This window comes from Bombus terrestris, chromosome 5 (genome assembly GCF_910591885.1).
Source record: "Bombus terrestris chromosome 5, iyBomTerr1.2, whole genome shotgun sequence".
NCBI lineage: Eukaryota > Metazoa > Arthropoda > Insecta > Hymenoptera > Apidae > Bombus > Bombus terrestris.
Genome location: NC_063273.1, coordinates 10,481,495 through 10,508,924, shown reverse-complemented (window position 1 = coordinate 10,508,924; position 27,430 = coordinate 10,481,495). Strand labels below are relative to the sequence as shown.

The 27,430-nt window shown below is 44.0% G+C and overlaps 1 protein-coding gene and 1 long non-coding RNA gene across 6 annotated transcripts in view; one reads left to right on the top strand and one right to left on the bottom strand.

The window, feature by feature from the left end:
• LOC100644518 (homeobox protein homothorax) overlaps positions 1–27,430 on the top strand; it is a 500,427-nt gene that overhangs the window by 221,886 nt on the left and 251,111 nt on the right. The gene's annotated exons all lie outside the window — the stretch shown is intronic.
• On the bottom strand, positions 17,118–17,941 carry LOC125385153. Its single transcript, XR_007224170.1, has 2 exons — positions 17,492–17,941; positions 17,118–17,404 (listed from the first exon to the last, which is right to left on the bottom strand). It is a non-coding gene; the product is annotated as an uncharacterized LOC125385153 (long non-coding RNA).

Sequence of the window (27,430 nt, the reverse complement as noted above, 5' to 3'; positions counted from 1 at the left end):
TTATCAAATCTGCATGTAGCATTGCAAACAGATCATTTGCAATTTCTTAATCTACAAAATCTTTTCATTATTAATACGTTTCCATTAACCCCTTAACCTACGATTTACGTTCGAAAATTCACGTTTGGTCCGATCACCTACTACAGGTTATGCCCGTAATATTTACGTTTGGCCCAATCATCGTTATACGGGCTATGCCCGTATTTGTAAGTTAAGGGGTTAATAGTATCTTCAAACGCGAACATAGCTAGTTCAATGGCAATGGTATAATTAGTACCAAATAACAAAATTTCAAGTATTTCAAAGGAATGACAGTGGCTGTACTAGAACGATCGTGAAGCGATCCATGTCGTGTACCGATGGTCTTTCGCGGAGCGTTTCTTCAACTCGGTTCTGTGTTGGCACATACGGCGCGCGCCGCGGTAACGAGCCGCTCCGGCGGCTTAATTAGATTAATTAGATTGCAACCGAGGCGGATCGCGCGTTCCGAGATCTGTCGTGATCCGCGATCGCCTCCGCCAACGTTACGTTTTCATTTCTACGCGATTCTCGTTAGAGAATCGAACCGTGACCGAGCTCGTTTCCACACCATTTTTTTTTTTTTTTTTCATAATAATTCTCGACTGTAATTTCGTGTGCGTTTCGGTCTACAAGCTTGGGGTTTCGTATTTTGTTATACCGATGGATTCATATGCCTTTAATTTCCCAATTTTATTTCATATCATCTTAATAAAGTATATATTGTTCCGATTTCAATTTCATTTCAGATGGTGTCGATAATTTACTTCTAATTTCTGTTATATTCCAGAATTAGATGATTTCTACAGATTCCAAATATTTGAAATCCCTGACAGAATTTCGTATTTATGCTGAATATTTCAATCGCCGCCACACGCAACTTCTCGATTTCGATCATTCCATCGACTTTGGTTACACGATTTTTGTCGCCTGGCCCGTTTCCCGGCCGGTTTCGCCGCATTTATAAATAGGTTTTTCAGACGCGTGTGGTATCGGTCGCGCTCGTCAGCATCGCGGTTGAATGCTAATTTTACTAAATCGTATATCAAAAGCGTAATCTACCGTGCGTCGCGCTGTACCGTGGAATCCTTAACGATGTAATTAATATGTAAACTGTAAAATGTGTACGGGCCCGAATCGATTCCTATAAATATGTATGCGACAGATCGGCTGGCGCATTCTTCGTTATAGCAACGTGTAGTTTTGCCGTCATATTTTTTTACCATCGACCCGTGCGCGTCGATCACAAAGTATATTCGCCGAGTATACCAAGTTTCCACTCGTGGCGTCTTTCGATGCTTCGGTAAGAAAGAGCAGTTCCATTGATGCCGTACTTTAATAACGATACGTCGAATCTTTGACGTCGATGAATTTTTATCCATGAATATTTATGCTTTAAACGTTCCTACGAGCACAATATGGCATGTTCGACGCGTCGTCTACGCGACATTCGCGCTTCTTCGGGGAAGAAACGCCCTCGAGTCACGAATTATCGCGGATTATTTATTCGGTCGTATATCAGACTCATTGCGCGGTCGCGTGAAGTAATTAATATATAAATGGCTAAAGGTGGTACCCAGGAACGTGGTCGCCTATAAATATTTATGCATTGTATTATTCAGTCGGTGAAACGAGCCGGATAACGATGACGCGGTGCCGCGGGTAATCTCGAAGAATAGAAAAGGCGGATTGCGTGGGTAATAATTTTGCGACGGCAAGTGTGTGGAAAAAGGACGAGTCCTGGCACAATCTGCGAGTTATGAATCCCTTGACCTTATTTTAGTCTTTACTTTATAAGGAATCATCCTCGTTCTATGATGATAAATCTTCTAATCGTCTTATATTTCGATTATTTTTGCTTGTCATTAAAACGAGTAAAATCGCGAAGGAACGAATGACCGAGAACTTGAAAATTTCACACCTGTTTTACACGAATATCGAACTACAAATCGGTAACGAAGAAGGGTCATCGATCGAATCTGATCAGCGTACACGTCGAAAGATGGTGTACAAGCGGCTGAAAGGAGGAGAGATCCAAAGAAGGTTCGAAGCGTTGACTTAAGTCTCTCGTGCTTCTTGAACCGCGCAAAAAACATTCGCGCTGAGCCGACTTTTTGGTCGTTAATTAGTTGCATTTTTTTACGATCCCTGGCCGCGTTGCACACACGTGCAGCGTAGGAAGGATGAGATACGGGGCGAAAAGAAAAGGATAGAGGAAAAGATAGAACGAAAGAAAGCAGAAGATGAGTAATGAAGAAAGGAAAAGAGAACGAAGATCAGGCAGAACGACGTTAGTAGCGACGAGACTTAATTTTTAAAGCACGCTGCCCCGCGTCTGAATCGCATAATGTCCAGCATTGTGCGTTCCACGATCTTCTCACCGTTCTGATCGAGTCTCTTTGACAGACATATGCGGCAATCAGCGCGAAATACGCTCGCCATGTGGCGCGTTTAAGTGTAATTACGGGCCATGCTTCTAAGTATTCATTAACGGGTCCCGCGTGTCCCTTGTGGGAGCGACAGGTTAGATCGATGCCAGCGCGAGCTCGTCTGCATTGTGTCGAATCGCTCGCGACTCGATCATCCCGTCACTCCAAGGATAATTAAAAGACCATCTCAGGTGTTGATGTTAATGATCCTGGGAAAGCTGCACGAGAGTCTTGCCCTCTGAGAATCTCGTGGAAACTACGCTCCATTCCATAGAATTAATTCGAGGAAAGTATTTTTCATTATTGCTTCTTTTTATAGTTTGTATTCAACCTTTTTCTATTTAAATTTAACTTCAACCGAAAGTTTCTTCTTTATGCAAACATAAACGATACAAGCACCCTCATTTTCATTCATGCTAATAGCAATATCGTGTACCAAGCGTTAACACATCGAGCGCTATAAAACAAGGGTGAAAGAAATTGATTCTGTATGTATGGTCAGCTTATCAGTAAGCCAACGAATCGAAGCGTTTAGCGACGCATAATTCGCATTGGAATGAGCAATCTGAGCCGATAAGCGGAACACTTGAGGCCATCTGAAGCAGAAGGCAATTTGAAAAATGCTGACATTATGTACACGGGATAACAACCTGAATCGACGTTAAAACTCCATTCAGGCGCGTTCACGGTCAACATGGCATAATCATGTTCATAAGTACTTTCCTCCCCGGGATCGTCGTTTTCGAAGACACCTGCGTAACCGGCGAATCTCCACTTTACGTCTACTGTATTACCACTTTCTTCAAAAGATACAAACCGATACATAGTATTACTTTAACGTGCAATAAAATCTGCATAAGGGTAGCCGGGTAGCTAAGGAAGTGGCCCAGGATCCAGGATGGGATGGTGGGGTTAATTAAAAAATTCAGTAGCCAGGGTAAATGAGGAAAATTAAATTTTATGGGCACGCGGTTAATCCCGTGGTGCGGGCACGTATTTATTGGCTACCGGGCTTCGATCGAGCCTGACGTAATGGGAATGATTTTTGGGAAGGACCATCGGCCCACCGATAAGATAAGTATCCTATACTCGCTAGAGGGAGAGAGAGAGAGAATGTGTGTGTGTGTGCTTGCCTCTTTTTACCTCGAATACGGGCTCGCATATACCCGTCAGCGTTCTTCGACACCTCAGTCTATCCTCATCTTCTCCGTTCGTCCCTCGTGCTCTCTTGTCCTTTCACGATACCTCGAGCTGGGTCGGATAATAGCCGTCTGTTTGTCAGATCATGCAATAATTAGAATGCAAATCTACTAGGTGTTCGACGTATGTAAAACTTTATTCGGTAATAGCTTCCGATCCTCCGCCTCTCTTCTTTACCCTTCCACCTAGAAACTCGTAAAATTTCCTGCTTCAGTATAAATCTACGCGTCGAAGATTAACCAACAATCCGGTTTAATCTGATTATTATATTTGGTAATTAATTACCGATTGTTTGGTAATTCGGATAATAAGAACTGGTGTTTCTCAAAATTATTCACAGTTGATGTTGGTAATAAGAACTACGAAAGGGGTAGACGTGGATTACTTAAAACATCGTTTTAATATCATGTTTTTTGTGGTGCCTTCGAGATTGAAAATAATTAACTCCTTATTAACGCCGTATTATAATTCTTGGATGAAGACTTTGAAAATCATGAAAACGTCTTTTGGTTTACGGCTTTAAAAAGTGGCCATAAATTCGCACGACAATAAGGTTCTTCGAAAGGTATTCGAACGGATGGACGCCTCTTCTGAGACGTTCGGATCTGATGGAACGGCAGACCGCAACAGCTCGGTGAACGGCACCGAGATACAGAGATTCTTACGAGCGGAAATACGACAGTATTAAAGTCGGTTTTACATCGGCCAGGAATGGATACGAGACGGTTAACGTTGTTCGTAGCGGGGATTTTCCTTCACGTTCCTATCGCTCGGTCCCCGCCGGATTTGTCCCTAATAGTGATTCTTACGAGTTTCGAGGCATCGCGGAGTTTCCCGATGCCCTGAACGGTCCCTTAAACGACTGTTTGCTTCGCTTATGCTCGAAACGATCGCAAGAACTCGCCTTCGCCCGCATTGCAATATTTAGTAGGCGATAAAGGTATCGAGAAATTTGGTTCAATCGAAGGGAAGTTTCTGAGATGCTTTTGACACGAACATGGTTGTTTAAAGCGAGTAATTAATAACCTCTATAGTTGGAATATATGTATGTAATATACCTACGGGACTTTAGTCAAATGAAATCTCAAAATGAGAAATTTTAAATCGGACAAAATAGCACTGTGGCGCTCGAAATAAAAAATAGGTAAGTTTATTTCGATAGTCAATAGACAATGCTATAGCCATTAAAAAATATAATATTAAAATACATATGTAATATAAGATAATCTCAAATGAAAATAATATACTTTCAAAAATATCTAGAGTTCAAAAGAACTAAAAGATAGGTAAAAAATCTAACAGTTTCTAATCCTTCAGCTACCAATCAGCTCTATAGAAGATTAAGATATTCGAAATAACGATACCTTCTCGAAGCGTAAATAGAAAGTCGAAGCATTTTGCAAGAACAAAAGATCTTCGATAAAATGAAATCTATTACTTTTCTATAAGAAATATGAAACAGCAATTTTGAACGTCGAAAAAAGTGCGAAATGGTTCCAATTTTCGCGTCTGTCTTCCTCTGGCGTCCCCGCTGGGACGTACGCATCTTTCCCGGGCGAACGAAGTTGCGGTCGCTCAACAAATAGATTACGTGCCCGTCGAGGGTTTTCCAGGGGGTTGTCTCGCGTCGACACTCCTCACACATGCTACTCACGTAGTCATCCCTCCCATGTTGCTCTCTCCTCTCCAAAAATTACAACGCGTTAGCTCGAGATCCGCTAAGCATTCCATTATTAAATCTACGCCCGTATTACCGTATGCCGTGCGAAAGGGGCCTGACACTCGAAGGGGGCCGACATTACGATTCAACTGGCGTCGAAGCCATCGAAACGGTGGAGACCGACGAACCACGCCGATTCGTTGTCGAGAGAGGTTGGCATAGATTAACCGTAATAACTTGCCTCGATTTGCGCGTATAGCACGCGCGATCGCGTTTAATCGCGCGACGATAACGTGACTCAATTCGAATACTTCGTTTACATCATTCTTCGCTATTCGATATGGCGGAAGATGGTGACTTTACTTTGAAGGAAATACGATTATTTTATCGATTGTGAATCAGTTTGCGATATGCAGTATTTGAGAAATTAATTTTCGATTGAAACTGGATTGATTCTGATTCATGCAGATATTGCTTTACGATACTTATTTCGTTCCTAATGAAAAGCACAAGTTAATTAATAAAAAGAAAATACTTGCCACCGTTTGTTTTAATGGTTTCATTTCTAAATGAATGAATTCGATAAGATATATTATTGTGCATTAATGCGCGATACATGTAAGATACGGAGTTTATTCTTGTAAAAGAATAAAGGGACAGGGGTGTACATATTTTTGCTCCGTGACAGGAATCCATTAAATTTGAGAGTTCCAAATTACATTAGACACCCATTGAAAAGCGACGCGGTCGAAGGATTGGTGTCGAACAATATGTTCTTTGAATAAATTACCATTGATCAAGGCTCGTGATGCGCGAGTCGCGAAATTAATCACGAGTCTCTTCCAGAGCCTCGTACCAACGATTCGCGGATTTAATTTCCCATTAGCATGGTCACACGTTGTTCGTCATTAAGGTTGTTTATTTGCCGGGGCTGGGGAGCGAACGGCGCTTAAGTTGAGCAACCAGAAACGATAGAAGCATTTCATTAGAAGAACACGTTCGCATACGAATCAACCGCGCACGATCCTCGAACGATAGGATACAATTCTTTTTTTCGCACACACCTAGTCGACAACTTATGAAAATCAAACAAGTGCGGACATTCGATAGCCGGAGGCTGTTAAAAACGTTAATTATTGGTTGAGGAACGTAATCACCGATCTCTCTCATGGACGTTCACGTAAGAATAACCGGCTCATTTTCAACAGATTTTACTTTCAAATCGTCCAAGACATTCTCTTTAAATGTTATTTCTACATACGAGAGGATAACCCTAGCGCTTCGTTGCGTCCTAGGGTTTACTTTAACAATTCTTCCGAAGATGACGTCGTTCATCGAAGGACAGTCCTCTGGCGATATTATAAGAATAGTAACAATATTGCAGTCTTTATAATTTATTCAACTATCACGCAGTGCAAAGCTGATGTCAAAGCTATGACTCTCAGACTATACCTACGTATGCCGGTGTTTTTTATACATTTCCGGGTACCAATATAGAACAAAAGTAAAGTGTATTAACAGTGCAATAAAGTTGCGAAGAGTTAAGGATGTACGGTTTAGAAATCAAAGGACACCAAGATTCAAGACTTTTTACGTTTCTAACCTAGGATACAAACAATATATATTACTTTCGACCTTTTGTACGAAATTAATTCCACTTTGTTAATTTTTCAACGTTTTATTTTCGCTCGTATCAGGCCCATATTTCGTCGATCGCAAAGTGCGGACAAACCTCGCGATCAGAGCGGAAAAAAGAGAAACGCGAAACCCGTTCGCGAGCGCGATAATCACCGGTCCGATCGGACTTCAAATTTGACAGGACACCGGTGGCGGCTGCCCTGTTCGCCGATAAATCTCCGACCCCCTCTAGGCCCTCCGTGTCGGCCGTCCGATCGGCATGCCCGGCCCAGGAGAAGAACAGTTCCAGCGGCACGATTTACCGGCAAAACGAGTGGAACCGCCGCGAAAAACCGGAACGTTCTTGACGGACGGGTGACTAAATCGACCCTAAAGTAGTACCGTCGCCCTGGCACAAAGAGACACGAGGCGACCCAACCAACCAGCTGAACGCTGCAACCAAACAAAGAAAGAACAGGGATCTCTACCTTGAGAGAAATAGAGAAACGAGAACGAGAGAGTAGAGAAAGCACCTTGTGGTCTGTTCTTGTCACGGAGACCGGATACCCTCAGAAAAACTTCGCGCCTGTGATCTCACCGCGCGAGAGGATTTAGAGTTGTTTATCTACTTATTATGTCAGCCCGGGCTAATTGGGCATATTTGAGGATCAGTTCTCTGGGTGGATGCTCGCACGTATATCTACAGTGTATAAAAGAGATCGACGGAGCTCTCATCGTCCGGTCCCCTCGTCCGCGGCACGATTGCTCCGCGTTCGTGGCATTTCGCGGGGGCTGCGATTACAAGAGGATAATATCTGGCTACGAAAGAGACGGAAGCCGTGTCCGTGCCGGTTGCTCCGCTCTGGTCCGAGCTGAGGCAAGAACGTACGCATAACTTTCAACGATCATGACTCGGCTACCATCCGTCTTTAGGGAACTATCGCGCCATCAAGCATCCCACCGTTGGCCCCGGCGATCCTCTCCCCTGTCTTTCTCTCTGTTCTCTCTCTTTTGCCTTCTTTGCTTCTGTATTCTCGTCTTTATTCCTCTCTACTCCCGTGACCACTCTCTTTTTCAAGCTGGTACCGTCTCTGTGCTCCGGCTTTTTCTGCGTCTTCCCTGGATTTCGTGCCGCATCGGCCGTCTCGCTCGAAAGATGCATCGCTTCATTCCGCGCCAACGGACGCAGATTTTCGAGGCCGCTACCGAGCGGAATGTCCCGAGCCCGGCTTTATCGGTGATCGATCTTGAATGGTGCACGGCTCGTCCGAGATCGCCGGTGATCCTGGAATCGCCGCAGCTGATACCGTTCCCGCTGGAATTCCTGACAGCCGTTCACGCGCGACTCCGCCGCGCCAGATAGCGCTTTTTCCAGCGACCGTTCTCGCGTAAAAGGGCTTCAATGGTCAAGGAAACTTGAGATCCGTGAGACGATTCGGGGGGGTTAGAATCGGAGGCCTTTGAACCGAATCATTTCTAATATGGTTGCGTTCAAATTTTTAAGCGGCAGGTTGAAATTTTTAGTTTCTTAAGTTGACTTTTTTTGGTCCCTGAAAACATAGTTTCAAATACACGTTATAGCTGTTACAATTAAGGAGATCGACGGGCAAGTAGTACAAGTGCAAAAACGAAGTACATGTTTTTCAAAAATGAATGAAGCGTACAGATACGTAACTCTCATATTTATTTAGAACATGTTACATTTAAGATTGAATCGTACATCGTAGCGTCGGGTTGGAAGAAGAAAGAAGACAAAATAAAATGTATTCAACGAAAATGGCTGTTCAAAGAGGTGGAAGGTAGACTATCCGCCGCTGAATAGAACGTATGCAGTAAGCCAGTGAGGTTTATTAATATGATTTATGAGGAGAAGGGGCGAACACCATCCGTCGTTTTGGCCATGGTTACTCGAGGTTCCTCTGACCGTCTTCCGCCTTGTGTCGAATCGATCGATTCTTGTTTTGCCTAACCACGAATGCGTTCATTCGGAGGGCGTGGGTTGAAACAATGCGGGTTACCTCGTCGATTCGGTACCCTTTGTAACGGGACTCGAGCTGGATCGTGTCGGAAACTTGGTCCTTTCTAAAGACCATGTCAAATCGTGTCGCGAAATTTTATGTTGCCTAACGATCGCAATTACAGTTGATTGATGTGTCGTGGCTGAGTGAATGCAAGTGCAACTCGATTCGTAAATGTCAGGCAGGTGTGCAATACGATCGTCTATCGATGTATGATTGGAAGGGAAGGTTGGAGACAGGCGAAGTTCATATTTATGCAAATTCGCAGTCTTCCGGGTAATATGGTCTTGATGAGAATTTCTTTCAGCTCTTACACTCTTAGGCAACTCATTTTCTCGCAATTTTGAATCCTCAATTGGAGTCAATAGGTCATAGATGATCACAACAATTTAAGATAAATTTGAATCAAGTAATTTAATTTTAGAATTGTTAATTTGCATTCAGTATATATTTTACGCTATAAATGCCATAAAACATAGGGTACGAATAATAGCTTATAATATCTCAGATCTTGTAAATTTCTTCCACGATTCCACTGTTGCAATTAAAGAGAAAAGGAAATTGTAGAAGCTTCTGATCCCGTAACCTGTGCTACGGTTCAGTCGATTTCTAAATTACAAACATTAGAAGCATACGATAAATATTTCTATAAAAACACCGCATAAATCTTTCTCATCTCGAGAACTCTTTTCTGCCTCTTTACAACCCTTCCATTCTCTCATGGAGGTCTCGATCCGCCTCGTTCTTGCAGCTCGACCGACCACGTCCTCCAATCGCGCGTCTCCACGATTGCTCTAAAATGGTGCACAGTGCTTGCAACGCACTATCGGTTCCATTATCCATAAAGGAATTAACGACTTTCTTATCGCGAGTACCCAACCTGGCCCTCCTTACCCATGTAGCATCCACACGTGGAAGGGGTGGGAAAGGGTTACTCAGCGGACGATTTATCGTACAATTAGCACCGTTTATCCGGCCACGCGGCGGAACATAAACCCGAAAAGGCAGCGTATAGCCAGACGACCGGTTTAACGACATCCGTCGCGGTGTTCGCGTAGTAGATCGCGGACCGCCGGTATCGCGGTTCGAACGCGTCTTGCAACTTAATAAGCTGTTGGACCCCGATCAACTGCTTCGTGTCCTCGCAAAGTCACAGAATCTGGTCCAAGAGTACGCAACCAAGCGGCCCGGTGCACGCCGACCGAAGCGTGTAAACGCGCCGGAGATTCGTGGGCTTGTGTTATTGGCCGACGTCACGCGATTTATCGTGTTCCCGCCGGTTATTGTAAATTGCCCGATGAAAGAGCGAACGGGACGGAGAATTTAGTGGCGCGATTATCATATTCCTATGACGTTCTAGTTGGAATCGCAGCCGCTCTTTGCTGTAGATAAATTCACGCTTATCGGTAACGCATAACGTTGCCGTGGAGAGTGAGTTGTGATATCATCGTGGCCAGGTTCGTTTTTCCGTCGGTTTTGTCTGAACGGGAGTTTGAGTGATTAATTTTTGTTTGGACATTTAAATATTTGGTGGAACAATGGATGAAGAATTCTAATTAGAAATTGAGTGTCTCCGATGGATTGCCTTAATATCTTTGCTATGGGTATTTGCTTTGGTTCTATATAGATCGGAGCAATTTTTTTTTCTTTTTTGATAGAAAAGGCATATGCATGTGGATATCTTATCGCATGCTCTTCGCTTGGAGATCTGGATATTTGGTACAATAAAGAGCAGAGTTTCTGTTATAAGTTGAATATGTGTGATAATTATTATATCTAATATTCTTGCAACTGTAAATACATACTTCATTCCGTTTCATAAAGATTCAAGCAGTTTTTGTTAATACAAAAAAGATATTTGTACAAACATTTAAATACTTTTTCATAATTAATTGTACATATAATGGAAATATGTTTAATACAGAGATGAAAATTTGTTTGGTTGCGGTTAAGATGAAAAAAGAGTTTCGATTTCTATGTCGGAAAAAAGCACGAAAATTACTCAAATGAGTCTGCTAATTTCCAGCTCGCGATCGGCTTAAATAAACAAGCGATCGGATGGCAGGAAAAATTTATTGCTACGCAGAGCGACTAGGAATCGGACGGGGCGGTCGTAAACGTTTGAGTTACGATCGATTCGATCGACCCGTTCAAATTCCTATAAATTATATTTATAGGTGCACAGCAGATTCGATTCAGAAACGATAATTGTAATTTTGCACGGCGTTACTTATGTATCTAAATACTTGAGTTCCTCATATTGTCCCCTAAACGCTACCTTAAAAATGTCAAAGAGCCAAATTCCAATATCCACTCTGAATTTCAATCTTCGACAATAATCCAATACTGTTGTATAAGTATCGATTCATTGGTGAACTAGACTTTGATCCACGTTCTCCTAAAACACGGATAAAAACTATATGTATGCTGATCAAAGAAAAGAATGCAAAAAATATAGAAAAATAAACCTCCATGATTATAGTAAAGAAAATAAAACTCGGTTAATGAGCTTCCAAAGTACCTTAAGAAAAGATTTAGACTTAAACCTATAAATTGTAACTGTAAAATGGAAAATAGAAGATCACCAAATCTTTTGACGTTACTTGAAAGTGAAATTATGAAACTGTTTATGCCCAAAGCGTCCTCTGGATGCGATTAAGAGTTCAAGAATCCTTTTTATCGTTAAAAATAAATTTCTCTTCTGGAGAACGTGTGAAGAAATCGTAATAATTGCAATTAGTCCACGACCTGGGACAAAGCTACGTCGATAATTACGCGACTAACCCACCTCGGCGTCCAAGTAAATGTATATATTCCCTCGGTCCAAGGTTCTCAGCGGGCTTGTAAAAACGTTTTCCTCGGTGCACGGCACGTACGTAGATCCCAGCCGGTCGGATCGAGGCGAGAGGCGAATTCTCTCGTAGCTGTGGACCACGGTACGACGGGCACGTATATATACGAAGTGGTTGGGATGAGGGAAGCGCGCAGATCCACACGAAAGTAGCGAGTGGTCAGCGCGTCGAATACCAAACGAACGAGTGTCCGCCCTGCGGATGACGGTGGCGTGCTGTACATAAGGTATGATCGTGTCCACGGACACGGATGCGGGAGAGAAAGAGAGACAGAGAGGGAGAGAGAGAGAGAGAGAGAGAGAGAGAGAGTGAGAAGAGAAAGTGGTAACGCAAAGGGATGAGAGCGACACAAAAGGCGTGTAGTGTGGAAGAAGCGCGAAAATCGCATGAAACGAACGAGGACGGGAGGAAAGGGAGCACGCGACGATGATGGAATAAAAAAAGGAGAGAAGAGAGTAAACGAATCGATACAGACGACGACGATGTTGTTGCATCGTGTGGCTCGGGGTCCACGTTCCCCTCGGGACCGGAACGGACGATTTCCTCGGGTTCTGATCAAAGGGAAGGCCGCTGGTACGCGTAAATTCTCACCGTGTAATATTTCATGAGACGTTTCGCTTTGTCGATGGCCGTCCGCGCGAGGAATAGGGAATGCCGTGTGGCTGTCCGACGAGCTGTGCACACTATGCTCGCCACCGGCTCGCTGTCTTCCGATAGGCGAGCACACTCGGCTCGCGTTCACCTCTCTGCAAAGACCTGGTCGAACGAACGAACGAACTGACCAGGGAACGGAACGGCCCCGCCGGCCTGAAGGGGGATAATTGCACCGGACACGATCCGCTGTCTCGAGGTCTCTCACGCGAGACAGGAAGGCGAAGGAGGAGACGAAGGATGGAAAAAACAGGGAACGTCGGCCATTCGCGGACGTTCTGTCGCCGCTTAATCGGCCTCGATTCATGTAATTCTACCCTCTCCTATCTTCTTTCTGAATTATTGCGTTGAAGCTTGCCGCATGTACTCGTTAGGCACCGATAACGGTATGGAATAATAGAAAATTATGAAACGGTTGGCCGATTGATCGCCGAGAATTCAGTCGAGGTAAAGCGGGGGACTTCAACCACGTAGGATCTCAACGCGTGAACAAACGACGTGTCCGCAACAACTACAATGGCGTCGAGAGATATGCTGGTAGCAATGCATATATTAGGCACAGCGATAAACCGTAAATAATATAAGTCTGAAGATTGGTGGAAAGTGTCGCTTTGAACAGAGTCCCGTGACCCGTTCGGCATAATGATTCATGCACGTGCAACACACGTCGCCCAAGTGACACGACGTTGCTGTGGCAAGATAATCGCAGTGAGTCTTTAAGGTCAGTCACGGATAATGAGCGTCGTCCCTTCTCGCGATACGCTAACGAAGTGCGGCGATTCGCGTTAAAAACTTCCAGCTTTGTAGCAGATCGTTAAACGACAGAAGATCACGTTATTCTTCGTTGCATTTCGCGTTTTATTGGAGTTAAATGGTTCTTCTTGTTACTCTCTCGCTCTTTCTCTCTGAAATAACTACTAAATTATCTGATAATAATGACAAGATTGAAGTTTCTATTAAGTAAGGTGAAGTCGAAGCAAGCAACTTATTGACCCAGTATTTCTCACCAGTAAACTCTTCCAAGGAAACGTGCAGGGAACCAATGGAATCGATATTCTCCATCAACTCCACGATTTCCCACTAACTTTCCAACTAGCAGAGATAATGTGTGCGAAATTAAGATTGAAAGATAGCCATGGAAATTCTGCAATTTCTCAAGATTTCTTGCACCTGTTTAAACAATAAGAATGGTGGTCCTGTGGCTTCCCCGAACCGCCATTGTGAGATTTAAAATGCAATCCTGGTCGTCATACTTCGTACGCTGCATTCGGAATCGGCGACGATTTAAGGAAATTCAAACCGCGAATTTTACCCATAATTGGATACCAACGGCCAAGGTCACCGGTCGTTTCAATTCGGATTCTGTCCGCTATCGAAATTTCATTCGAAATTCCCGTCGGCGAGATCCTCGGGCATTTGGACATCTGGTGAGTTTCGTGCGTCTCGCGGTTGGTGCATTTAGAAAACTATCTCGGGGTGGAAAGGGGAGGTCTTGGGGTGGGGAAGACGGAGACGACGTTTTAGAATTCACGTGATGGCGCGCACGGCTCCGCCACCGACGACCGCTCTTCCTCCCGGACATTTTAGCGACTCCCGTGCTTCGCATCCACGAGCGATTTCGCTTCTTTGCCCTAAATCTAAAGGCTCTCCGGATTCTGTATCTGCCGGTGTCTTAAATTCGCTTTTCACACTGTTGGTACTGCGGAAGCTGTAAAACCTGGAAAACCTTTGAAGCCATTTTACACGAGAAAATTTGAATTTCAGCTGACAAAAAATCGACTTTTAGAATGAAAATTCGAACGTGCTACGATGATGTATGTATTTATTCTCGTATAGATAATGGCGATGATAATAATAACCATGGCAATATAACAATGATACGATATAATGAGGTGATCCGAAAACGCAATATGATATGTATACTACTATTTCGCTCGCCGACTCGTACTTAACCCTGTTAATCGTCAGCGATCGGTGCTGTGGACCAATTATTAAAACCCACGAACAAACGTAATTGTAAGACACGTAAATTTGAACGAAATATTTTCCTGTATAAATCCGAATTAAATAAGACGAAGGAGTCGTTGGTATTCGGAGTAAATCGAAATCGATTTCGAACGCTGACGCGCCGTACCCGGTTGGTCATCAAGAAGCAATCACGAGGCGGTTGAACCGGAACCGACGAGAGACGTAGGTACGTCGGTTCGTTCGTGGCTCGTCGGGAACGTCACCGGTTCTCCGGTCGTCAAGGTTCCCCCGTGCAACACGCATTTTTGCTCGCCGCGGACCGATAGATCGACCGGTTGACGTAACGCTCGATGCAAATCACCGAGTGACAGGTGAACGTGCACATCGTTTGCGGTGGATGGAGTTCCGCGGGAGCGCAGCGTGACGCGGCTTGATCTCTTCGTTACCGGATCGGGACCGCGAAAGGGAACGAGAGGCACGAGATGATGCACGGGCATCGGAAGCACGCGGCTTGAGACGAAGACGAGAAACGAGGGAGAAGGAAGCAGACACGTTTCTGTGGGAGCACGTTGCGCAATTCGAAGTACACGACGAAGGCAGAAGGAAGCGCAGAGACAACGACGCATTCACGAACGTCTCTAGGCTGCACGTCGTGCATCCATCGAAGAGGATCGCGGTGGTTATCGGAGATAAATCATTCGCGGCGAGTAAACGAAGTAGTGTACTCGTGGATCTGCTTGTTGCGAACAGGAAGTAACCACTGGCGATCTTAGGTAGCGAACATGAAGAAAGAGAGAGACAGAGATAGACAGGGAAAGAGAGAGAGTCAGAGAGAAAGAGAGAGAGAGAGAGAGAGGGCTCGTAATCGATTCTTATCGTTGCGAACTCGCAGATACGCGAGTAATGAGGATTTATATTAATTCCGTTATTCCATCTCAGTTCCAGATTTGTTGGTCGATTGAACTTGCTTTTGTGGCAGAGGAATTATCGCGAGTTAGGTACATTCAACGAATCGATTTGCACCCGTTGGAAACGTTAATTGCCGTGTTAAAAGTTAACGATGACACGGTATATTGTTATATTCCGTTTCAATAACGGGTCGTATTAATTCCCATGGAAATTAAAATTAATTCCTATCGATAATCGTGGTCGCTCCTGATAACTGAGCCTGTTTTGCGAATAATCTATCATGATATTGTGCCGAGTTTATTTAAACTTTGATAACAATAAGAATACATGCTGATGCCACGACAAGTGTTCATCTTTCGTTCATCGTTCGTTTATCAAACTTGTCGACTGCCGTATCTTCCGTATCGTTTTAGAATCGAATCTTCTCATCCTAGCACAACCTTAACGATTCTGTCCTTCCGTGAATGAGCGCTAAGGGATGCACCCATCGAGATGCGAAAGTATCCATCCACGTTGGATCCCCACTTCAATCAGGCTCAAGTTTACAGACCGCGCGGTGGCTGTGGCAAGCGCGTCAACGCGCCGTTCGTAAATTCTCGGCGGACAAACTGGCAAGAATAGTTCGCATAATTCTTCAAGGCCTACCAGTTTTGACGGCGGCAGGCGGCCTATCTTGGCACAATCTCTTTCTCTCCATCCCCCGCCCCTCTTCCCCATCACCCTTCTTCTTTCTTTTTCCTCCTCTCAGCCTCTCTCTGCTCTTCCCTCTCCTTTTTCCATTTTTTTTTCTTACCTCGTTCTCTTCGAGCCGGTACGTCAGCATCGGCTTTGGCTCGCGCGAGCGATGGAACCTCTCGAGACCAGATCCTCGTGGAACAGGGAAGGAGAGGCTGGAAGAATGCGGCACCCGATGGCTGGAATAACGTTGCACGCGGATATGAGATACGGTGAAAGTGGATCGTTAGCGCGACGTGTTATCGCAACTCCGCGATAAATTGACGTCTATAGAGAATGTCTGTGTCGTTTAGAGGAATAGGCAAATGAAGAAGTTATTAGTACGGGCGTGTGCGGTTGCATTGGTCGTTAGAAGCTAATTAAATTGTCCTAGAAATTAAAGTGGACTCCGCTGGTCGCTGGTGAACGCACACTTACGCTAGTCGATTAACGAGTTCCTCGAAACTCTTATTAACAAGTCTGCTATCGGTCCCGATCTCCGATAGTTCCAGGAATCGCTAGGAATGATACGTGGCGCGTTACGCCGTGATACGATCTGTGGACGTGTGTACACGTGGGTCGAGTTGATTTCTGATTAGTTCGCGTTGCACAATGAGGAATTGGAATCATCGCTGCTTGTTGTAGGTGAACGGTTCGCGGATGATCGCTCAGCGCTTTCAGAGTCCTGCGTTTATTCAAACTAATGGCGATTCAAGGTTAGCTGACTGAGCTGTATAGTAGATCGGCGATCGATTGTTCGCGGTAGATGCCTCGACTCGCTTCATCGAAGATCTATCTTCAAGCCGAGCTAAAAGATTTTTTTTTATTGTAAATTGACTTGGAAATTGCAAACCCCGCGTGGAATTCCACGTGCATAGCCAACTGGTTATCTTTTAATTTTTCGCTTATGTAAAAAGTCCATGATAAATGTTATCATTACGGTTATTTTGCTGTCCGGCTTCCTTCAAATTTATAAGGTTATATCATTCATTTTGTGCAATAGTAACATTCTTCTTTGTATGCGAAAAAATAAAAATTAAAGATTAAGTTTCGCTTGTATGTCGACTATGCTCTGCAGAGATTTTAGTTTCATTTGTTAAATTTTTATTCCACACAAACTGGACAGGTTTGTTCGTTGAACAAACGTACAACGAAAGCGGTACATGCTATGGGAGTATAGCGCAACCATCTCGAATCTAGTCCATTCTTTTTTTCACGGTCGCGCGACTCGAAGGCCGTCAGAACGTAACAAGCCGAATTCGCGGCCCGTGACAGAAGCTAGTGGAAAAAAACCGTGTTGCTTATCCGTCCTTGATACGAGGCTGCCCAATTCTCAGAATGATGTCACCGCGTTCAAGAATGGAGCATCTAAAAAAGAACAATCAGGATTACTGGCTTAAATTGAATTCCCTCCGCGTCACACAATTGTGAGATTCTGCTGATTCTAATTATTACCTATGCATCGATTGAACTGTATTATATCGTTCCTGGTATTCGTCAATTGCGTTAATCTATTCAGTGATCAACACTTCGTTAACCATTGTATCGGTTTTCCCGATCTGATCGCGGGAAATTCAACCATTAGGAAAGAACTGATGACGAATTTAATAGTGCAATTTAGTTTTCATTAAAATCCGGAATTCTGTTTAAACGCTTACTCTTCTCCGACTAAGGAAATTGCGTTAATATACACATGATATATAGAAAATGTATTTTAAAATTATTTTATTGTTTTGTATCTAAATATGGAAGAAACACATTGTACATTCTTGTTCACGAAGATGGAGGAAACGGAAAAAGTTTGATAATCGCGTCTCAACTGGACGCCGTTGAGTTATCGAGTCGGTTCGATGTTCTCCACGGAATCGGATTAAACGCGTCACGCGCAGAAGCCCGTGAAGGGAAACGAGCAGCTGGACTGATTTTAATTCCGCCACTGGCTCATTGCCCGCTTCGATTTTCGCGTGTTGTCGTTCTCTTCGTTCAAACTATGGCCATAGAAGTCTAGACCTCGTGACTATCTTCTAAATTTAATATTGGTCTGTCAATAATCTTCTTCGTTGCATCTTCAAGCTATCGAAGTTTACTTCTTGAAACAGTTCATCCAATCATACAAATGATTTCATACGAATGGAAAATAATGAATTTCTTTATTCTCGAGATCGTTTGGATTTTTGATATCAGATGTGAAAAGTGCCTACTTTCAACTATTTTCAGGCAAATAAATAACGACAAATATGTTACATGCGATGACATTTTTAAACGTAAAGTTTATACACTGCATCGCTCTTGTAGAAAATTATATTGGAATCGGCAAGCGTGTAAATATTAGATTAATGCCTTCTGCACGAAACAAATATACATTATACAAGCGCGATTCCAAGAATGTGGAAATTAAACGCTACGCCATTTTCCAGTGGTTGCAGAACGCGTGCACCTTGAAGTCTTGGCGTACTGTTTAATTCAATGGGAAAGGATGTCTGAGATCTCCCACAAAGAAGATAATTTCATTGGGTCACGGTCTTCTTCATGGCTTTTCGCATTGTATACATAAAAATTCGTCGTGCAAGGTTCAAGGATGAGGTTCGTCTCGCTCAGGCCACTTCCGACGCATAATTTCGTTATTGTCGGGATAAGAGAGACGGGGCGACATAAACGAACGTCGATGTGTAGCTCCAGCCTCGTTTGACCCTGCACGGTTGAACTCTCGTCGCGTGACACGTTGTAAATCACCGGGGCCCGACGTAGTAGCGATACGTGCCTGACCAGTTTGATGGCTGCGGCTCATTGACGCGGTTCCTCGGTGCCCCGCCATTCACAGGATTCGTGGGTGCGTTGCATATTCGACTGCATCTGCTCGCATCGGCTGCCATTCGGGCTCCCTCGATGGTATTCCCCGTGAAATTTCCTCAAATATCATTGCAGAATATTTTCGAAACTCTAAGAAAATTTGTTTCATTTTATTCTAATTCTATGAAGATTTGGGTTTTGAACATCATGATTAGTTGTGTTACAGATTAGGTAGCTTTCTTGGAAATGCAGTAGAAATTCAATTTTGGTAATTTTCTAATTTTTATTTTACATGGCCGTTAAAATGGAGTATTTTTTGCGTGTTTACAGAGTTAAAAAGAGAAGCAAGTTATTTGATTTAAATTCATGATGTTTTGTGGAAAATCAAGGGTATAATTGGTATTACAATGATATCAATATCTTTGGGATATTCAAGAAATTGAAGATACGTATTTAATCTGAAAACCAAGTAAAAAGACAGTCTTATCGTTTTTACCAGATGTACATTTATCACACTTTTGTAATCTTCGAATAAAATTTGTACAGCTTTCGTGAGAAAAAGCATCGAATAGAAAATCACGGTTTTTAATAATCTTTCTTTAATTGAAAGAAGGATACGTCGATAAAGAGTCGGGATCATGAGAGTGAGACGACGCGACGGCATCTGAACTGGTCTGCTTTAATGATATCGTGGCGGCGTAGGTAAGCGCGCACAACGCAACATATACACACACTCGTACACACATGTACATACCGCGTCTATAATGTATTCTGACCACGTGGCTTATCAACCGTTCGACCGAATGAACTTATCGAGGAACTAGCTCGCCTCTCGGTGTGCGTACCCGTGGCCGCTCTCGGTACCGCGAATAATCCCGACCGGCCGTGAAATATGGCGTTAATTCCGATCTCGGCTACTGATTTAGACGGCACCGATTTGCACCGCTAATTCGTTCCACGGTGTGCATTAACCTTACACGATGGTTAGAGAGTCACGCGTTTAACCTTTAGCGATCCTCTTCTGTCCGCGTTGTCCATTTTTATTCTCATCTTATAGCATTTTGGATTTCCCTCAATCCTGTATCTGAGGATTAAGTTATTAAATATCTAAAGATTTCGATGACAGATCGAAGGATTTGTAAGAAAATCTGTTCGATTCTGATCGTTATGAGCCTTAGAAAAAGAGAGCGAGATTACTTGAGAGTGTCACGAATTAAGTTCTTCTCAGTGACTGTGTATGTAACTTCAGAGAGCATAGAATAATTCTTAATAACTTTATTGTACGCTTACAACAACTGAAGTATAATACTCTAAATAACCAGGGTTCAACGTTTGACCATTTAGCTTCGTGTTTCGGTAATGACCCGGTAAGAGAGTATGTTGCCGAGGTGGCGCGACAACGAGCTGCTGAATCGCGCGCGACTCTTCTTTTTAACTCATCGTCAGAACCATTACCTACCGTGGTCCGCCTACTAGAGTAGCGACTTCTACTCTCGACGCTCAGCCTCGATACTCCCGCTGGCCGACCGAGATCGTGGATAACAGTTATTAGGGGCTTTTTATAATGCGCGCGTACCCCGCTCTCTTTCTCTTTCTCTTGGTACCACGCCGGTTTTGCTCCTCGTTGCTCTCGCAGTTCGCGGCAACCACCTACCAGAAGGCCGGCTAACCATCGAGAGCCCTTCACGAGAGAGTAAGAACGAGAAACGAGGAACGAAAGGAGATGGAAGCAAGACGGGCAAGAGAACGAGAAGAAAAAAAGAAGCTCCTGTAACGTTTACCCGTGCAACCGCGGTAAACGTATGCGTAGGACACTCCCAGCCACTTAATTATATATAATTATCGGCATTTTAATAACTAATCATTTTCCCTGGCTTCTTCTTCTTCCTCCGCAATTCTGTGGAGAAAGGAGCAGCTTCCGATGACGAACTCCGCTACCGTATCTCCGGCTCCTTTTGCTCCTCCTCCCTCGGCAAGCGTATACGCATCGTAATCATGCCGGTGTCTTTACTCGAACAAACGAACCGAGATCCTATCGATAAAAGGGAATCGATGGCAGCCAGTATAAGGATAGATGAATTTGTGGATCAGACGTAATTACCGAGTCATCTAATCGTGAATGTAACTAGTGTTGACAAACGAGAGTTATCGTGGGCTGTTGAAGATAGGTTACCAGATGTTTAATGAAACAGCGATAAAATGAGAGAAACAGGCTAAAGTGATGGTAAGTTTTGAAGAATAAAAGGGATATCAGAGAGAGAGAGAGAGAGAGAGAGAGAGAGAGAGATGTTCAGATAAGATAAATAGGTTAGAGATTTAACAGAAAAAAGGAGTCTATATGTTGTAAAAAGCACCTGCTGTATGCCAGTGGTATGAGTCTGTCTGAGTAAGGCACGCAACGTTAGCGAAATCAGATAAGCAAATTATTAATAGCCAGACACGAAGTGGCTTATAACGAGCGACTAGAATGGGAAGAAGGTTTCGAAAACATCGTAGCTTGTTGATCGCTTCCTCCTCTTCTCATCAGCGTCATTAACCCTGTGGAAGTCGCGGTTGATCTGACAGATAGAGCAAAATCTTGTTATAAATGTTTTTAATTTGTCCTGAACTGTGCATCAGTAAATACGCTGCACATTGATAATCATCGTTCATTTACTTTACTCGCAAGGGAATATTTGTATTTTATTTAATAATCATAAATTGTCTTCGCATTAATAAAATTGAACATTTTTATCGCGCGTATATAATTTACTATATCTTTTAGATACACCACAAACCAGTATTAAAATTTTTAGGGTTGCGACCTCCATAAAGCTAAAGACAACCCCTAAATCGTTTCGCGAATCCTATTTCCTATCCCTCGTCGAATCTTCCGATTGCGTGCCAACGGTGATCGATTGTCGAAGGAAGAGGCAGGAAGAAAGCAGGGAAAAATCGCAAATTCTGCGTGCGCGACTTGGCCTATCGGTCGCCAGAGTACGCAAGGAGATTCGCAGGGGTGCGCTCCGGCCGAGCGCCGCTCGTAAATATCCCCCGGAACGTAATTAAAAGCTATCGATTTGTCGTAAGCCGCGTAATTGCACGAGTTACTACGCGCTTCGAATAATCGCCGCTCCCGACTGGGAAACTTCGTAGGGCCGCGCCGACGGAGATAACGGAATATTTACATATTATCGCGAAGCCTGCACGATCCACCTACGCCAGCCGCATGATGAACCCGTCAGCCTCCGCGTCCAAAAGGGATTGTGTTCGTGTCATGGATTTCGAATCCGCTTCCGTCTTCAGTAGTCAAAGAAATTGATGGTTCCATTGGAATTTGCTTGGAAATACTGAATTTCATTGACTAAATCTTAGAATGATACAACCTTCCGCTTTCTTAGTATTTAAAAGATATTTTGACGTGTTTATGTGATATTCAGGTAATGGCGATTTCTTTCTAGGATTTCCTGTGACTAAAGTTCCCCTCGAGTCTAGTCTATTGGCCGTGTCGCGGGTCGTAAAACAGCGAGATCCCTCTTCGTGATTAAAAGACCGTCGACGCTGTCGTTCGTTATGTAGACTGTTCCATGATTCTTCCATTTCCTGTGACACTTTCTATGTTTCAGTTTCGACGAGTTGAGTGTTTCAAAGAATACGTAAATAGAATAGTACGACGTTAACCGGCTGCGTTTTTCTTCATTAACTGACTGCTGCTGATTCTTGGAACTAACATACTTAAAGTAAACCTCTTGCGCAATAATTTGCCAATAATATTAATGATAATGGCAAATTACAAATTAGAGCTTGTAGACTTCTCTTTTACAATTTCAAAGTGAATAGGATAATCGCATTCTCTTCTTATGTTTTAATTATTTGAATTTCATTAATAATATCAATTCTGATGTGCAAGGCGGTCTTGATGTTACATATGCAAAATAATCAAATGTTTCGAGTATCCATATATACTGTATACACTTAGCAAAAAATGAGTATACCATGATTTACCTAAAAATGCGTATCTCCGTTGCCAACTAGCGAAACTGCTACATAAACTAAAAATCGTAATGGATTGCGAGACATTCGGTTCGAGTGAAAAAATGCAACCAGCACGAGCGTGCCGTGAGTCGAGAACACGCGAAACGCGATACGAGTAAAATGAGTGTAGGGGTGGGTTGACGAAGGTCATATAGATTTCAGGACACCCGACACCTTCGAATCAGCTGGGGGTGGAGCCGGATCGCTCTGCTTGTTTCTCGACTTTCACGAGCACTAGGAACACGTGTCCGTCGCGATGCTTAATTTCACCGGCCGGTGAATATTAATCTCGATCTTCCTGTCGCACAAAGTCAATCGACGCCTTGTGCAGGACCAGTCTCGTTCCCTCAAAAAAGCAAAGGCTGCCATTTGCTGAGCTTGTGGTTCTGGCTCGCGTGGTTCCATACTTTTCTATGCTTAGCCTGCAACGATGAAATACGAAAACGGCAACTGATCGCATCCGCCCATGAGGATCAACTGTTTTCTACCTTTTTCTCCTCCAAACGAGTACATCGGTGTGGCGAGTAGCGTCGCGTGATACCGGTCAATCATCACCATGGAGGGCTAGTCGTTGAAAAACTACATGGATGCCAGCTTCCTGACTTTATATATGCAATAATATACGTGTTTTTATATACACCGTATTGAAAACGAACGCTTTAATTCCCTTAGCCTTTCCTACATTTGAATCAGTCATTTTATCTTTTCTCTTTTTGTCTTTTTCTCGTATTTCCTCTGTTATTCGCGAGAAACTAAGGTTAATTGTCAAAATATTAGTAACCACATTTGCCTAGAAACAGCGAACAAAGTGCTCATTCATCTGCGATATTTTTCTCTCTTGCTTCTCGGTCCTGTCGTTGTAGTTAGATAGCATTTACATTCATTCATCGTACACGTGTATATTTACTGAGAAATATTCTTATGCATGTGGCCTCACGAATGAGAGATTTAATCGCGGCTATTCGTAAAGCTTTCGTTCTCGGTAAAATCTCATTTGTGTTTTAATATCCTTGTAATTTCTGTCGGTCAGATTCGCGGCCATTTCCGAAGATGTCAGGCGTCCCAATTTTCAGGCGAGTCACGTTGAATTATCGCGAACGCATCGTCGGCGAATTAATTTTCTCGCTCGATTGTGCAAGCGAATTTGCTTATGGGAGATGGTTGGAGCGAAATTTTCATGGAAAGGAGGCGGTAGGAAAGTTTAAGGGGTGCGACACTCCACTCGAGCGGCGAAGTGGCCGAGCTTTATGAAGCACATACAGTAATGGTTACCTCTCTTAGAAGTTGGGAGAAGGGGGCGATCCAAAACGCTCTGTATGTGTAGTTCCGCGAGCATTTTGCAGATCCATGGATTCGTGAACGCCCGTAAGTGGACTGCCTTCTGGTAAGGCAACGGTGAAGCTAACTCGAGTGAAGTTAAGGAGGGGCTTGGATGGCTCTTCCCACGGGAATAGGAAATCCAATCCACCCCGTGGTTCCGTCTTCCCTTTCCTTAAACCCTGGAATGCATAAATCACTCCTCTTGCCCTCTGTCGCGACTGCTCCTTGCTAACGTTTCGCTTCCTGTCGATGCTACATAGTTTCACTACAGCTTCCTTCGAATTACCCTACTCTGATCAAAATGCGAATATTTGCTGGCTACTGATGATAACAATTCAATTACGTCTTGATCCATCAACAAGTTTATCGCTAATCGAATAAATAGTTCTCGCAAATAAATCTATTTCCATCCTCATAGTATAATAATATGTATGTGGATTATTGTAAAAGATTTTTTGACGCAAGCAACGAATACGTTAACCTACATGTCAGTTTACAGCTTTGGCTATATGCTTTGGACCATTTTCCAATATCATTTCTTGTTCAGCATTATGCTAAAGTTTGCTTACGACACTCTAAATCTGTTTGTTCGAAACGAGAAAGAGATTAGGATATAGAAATTTAACGACCGTAGTTTAGACTCCTTTATCTTTAAATAAATCGTTATTTCATTATCAAATGATCTAACATGCAAGATAACGAGTCTATTATACATTCTTCTTGCACCGGTTTCCATAACAAATGACAAAATAGACATTAGAGAAAACTAACACGTGACACGTAGATAGCCGAGCAGAGAGACGATTTGCGTACGCGTGCAACGTACACACGTATGGGTGACAGAGGGGTTGAGGGCGGTTGGTAAATGTAAGCAGTAAGCCATTTTCCAGACGATGAGGCGCGAAGCCCTGTTCAGCCTCTTAGCACGGGTAATCCCTGCTTTACCAACCGAACCAGCCGGGGAAAGAAGCCACCCGCAGGTGCGAGCCCGGGGCTTCTTCCCCCGTGGCGCAGTCCATATTTAATGTCGTTCGTCCTCGTTACATTCCAACCATCGACAAGCTCGATCGGAACTCGTTTCTTTGCTTCGTAATCGCGGGGCAACCGGCATATATTACGTCGTCGACCGATTTTTTATGCGTGCTACGGTGTCCATCGCGGTTTAATGTCTTAAATTTAGACGATACACATACGACCGACAATTATTCGATCGTCGTTAATTACCCTTCTTAGTAAAGGATAAGCGAGCAGCATCAATTAAAATTAGCGTCACGATAAATACAGCACGAGGCCGAGGCAGAAAGGCACCGCTACGGATTATGAGCCGCGCGTGCGTAATCAAATTAATATAGCCAATTATGGTTTAGCGTTAGTCTTAATTATTTACACTTCTTCTGGTTGTTCGATTGTTACTCTAATTCTTCCTGGATCATCAATGACGCGACAAAAATATTCTAATAAACAATGTTTATGTTAGGACATCGCGGCGATCGCTCAACACAGATCAACTTTCACGCATTGTGCGACCTCGAGGACTATTCCTTGACTGCGGCCAGGCACAGACCGAGTCCGTCCGTGACACGAATCCACGCTTGGTTTCCTGTTTCCAAGTCAAGTTCAGTTGTTCCCGCAATGATTCCCGATCGGTTGAGTTCGTATTGGAGTAATCGGGGAGGCGGAGTCCGCAGACCAAAGGGGGTGAACGTCGCGCTTCCACTTGGTTCTCGTTGTTCGTCGCCGCTCGCGATCGTCATTTGTCCGTGGGAAGTTGATCGATGGCGATCTGAAATGGCGCCGCCTTTTTTACGTCCGACCGGATGTCGTGATTACCTCGCGTCAAATTGGAATTTCGTTCGATCGTTGGTACCATTTTATTAAAGACTAATCGTCGATCAGAGGCAAAGTTACGAGTTGAGCCAAGGGACAAATGGCAACATACAATTTTCTCTAGAGCAACGTAGGTGATTCGACTTCGGTATAGTTACACGGTTCGCCTCGTTCGTCGAACAGCGGTGCATTCCACTCGCGTCTCGGGCGTAATTAACAGCGTGACGCAGGTGGAGACAAACGCGCGACCTCGTTAGCAATATCGTCGCTGCACGAGGAGCTGTACAAAGGAAACAGCGGAAGAAGTTTTGCCGCCCAATTGCCCACGACGCGCGCGATAAGAACTCAATTACCGTTTTATCCAATTGCGCGCGCTTCTTCCTGGCGCCGTCCTTTTCCCTCGCGCGAGCGCAATTTTTTCCCCCGCGTACCTACGATGGGAACGGAAAACGCATTCCTTTTCTTTGCCTCGCTCGCGGCTCGAGTTCCTCGCTTTTTGTTCGACGATATTTTTTCCTTCTCGACCAACGGGTTTAACGTCTTCATACGCCGTTGGGGAAGACCGGCGTTTCACAAGTTGGTCGACGGTGTGTCAGTTGTAATCCTGACGTCGAATCCGTTTCCCACTCCCCGGGCGAATCAGTTGGAAATGTTAATTAAAAGTTCGGGACTGGTTCGTTTGAAAATGTAAATTACGCTCTAGTTATTTATTATTTGACCGGTCACTAATTTATGCGCTGCAGCTGTGTAATTCAAGTCCAATTACTTTGGGATCGGGAAATTTTGCGGTAATGAATATTTATCGAGCGGAACCTTCGAATAACCTGCACGCTTACTGACCAATGAAATAAATCAAAATACCTTGCGCATCGCCTCCCGGTTAGGTCGAGGGGGACGAGGTGCCAGAAAACTGCGGTGCCGTTTAAACAATGCCCGTGTAACGCGACCGGTTGCCCGGGCTACATCGTTTAACGTTGGCGACCCAACAATACCATATCTTATTCAATCTGGCCGAGCGGCTAACGTTGCCAACGTTTCTAAGAGGCATTGTTCGGCATCAACAGTTAGCCTTGATTCAAGCAGATGTTGCTCGACCATCGAGTGCGTTGCCACGTAATTAGCGGCGCGTAATCTGGCCGCGTGGCAACGGCAACGACGCCATTACGGCTCCGACGGCCGCGAACAATGAGAGATACAATACCAACGAGAGACGATTGTAAACGGTCGGAGAGACTACTCGCATATCGAATCAATGTTCCTCGTGAAACCGAGCAACGAACGCGCCGCAACAATGCCTGTCCTCGCCACGCCCTCGCGTTCACGTTTTTCGTCTTCTTGTTAGATGAAACGCGTCAGATGCGTACACAGACCGCCACCTGCTTCCCTAGGAATGGAACAGCTGAAGAATAGTCTCTATGCGTTCGTCGCGGTAATCTTACCGAG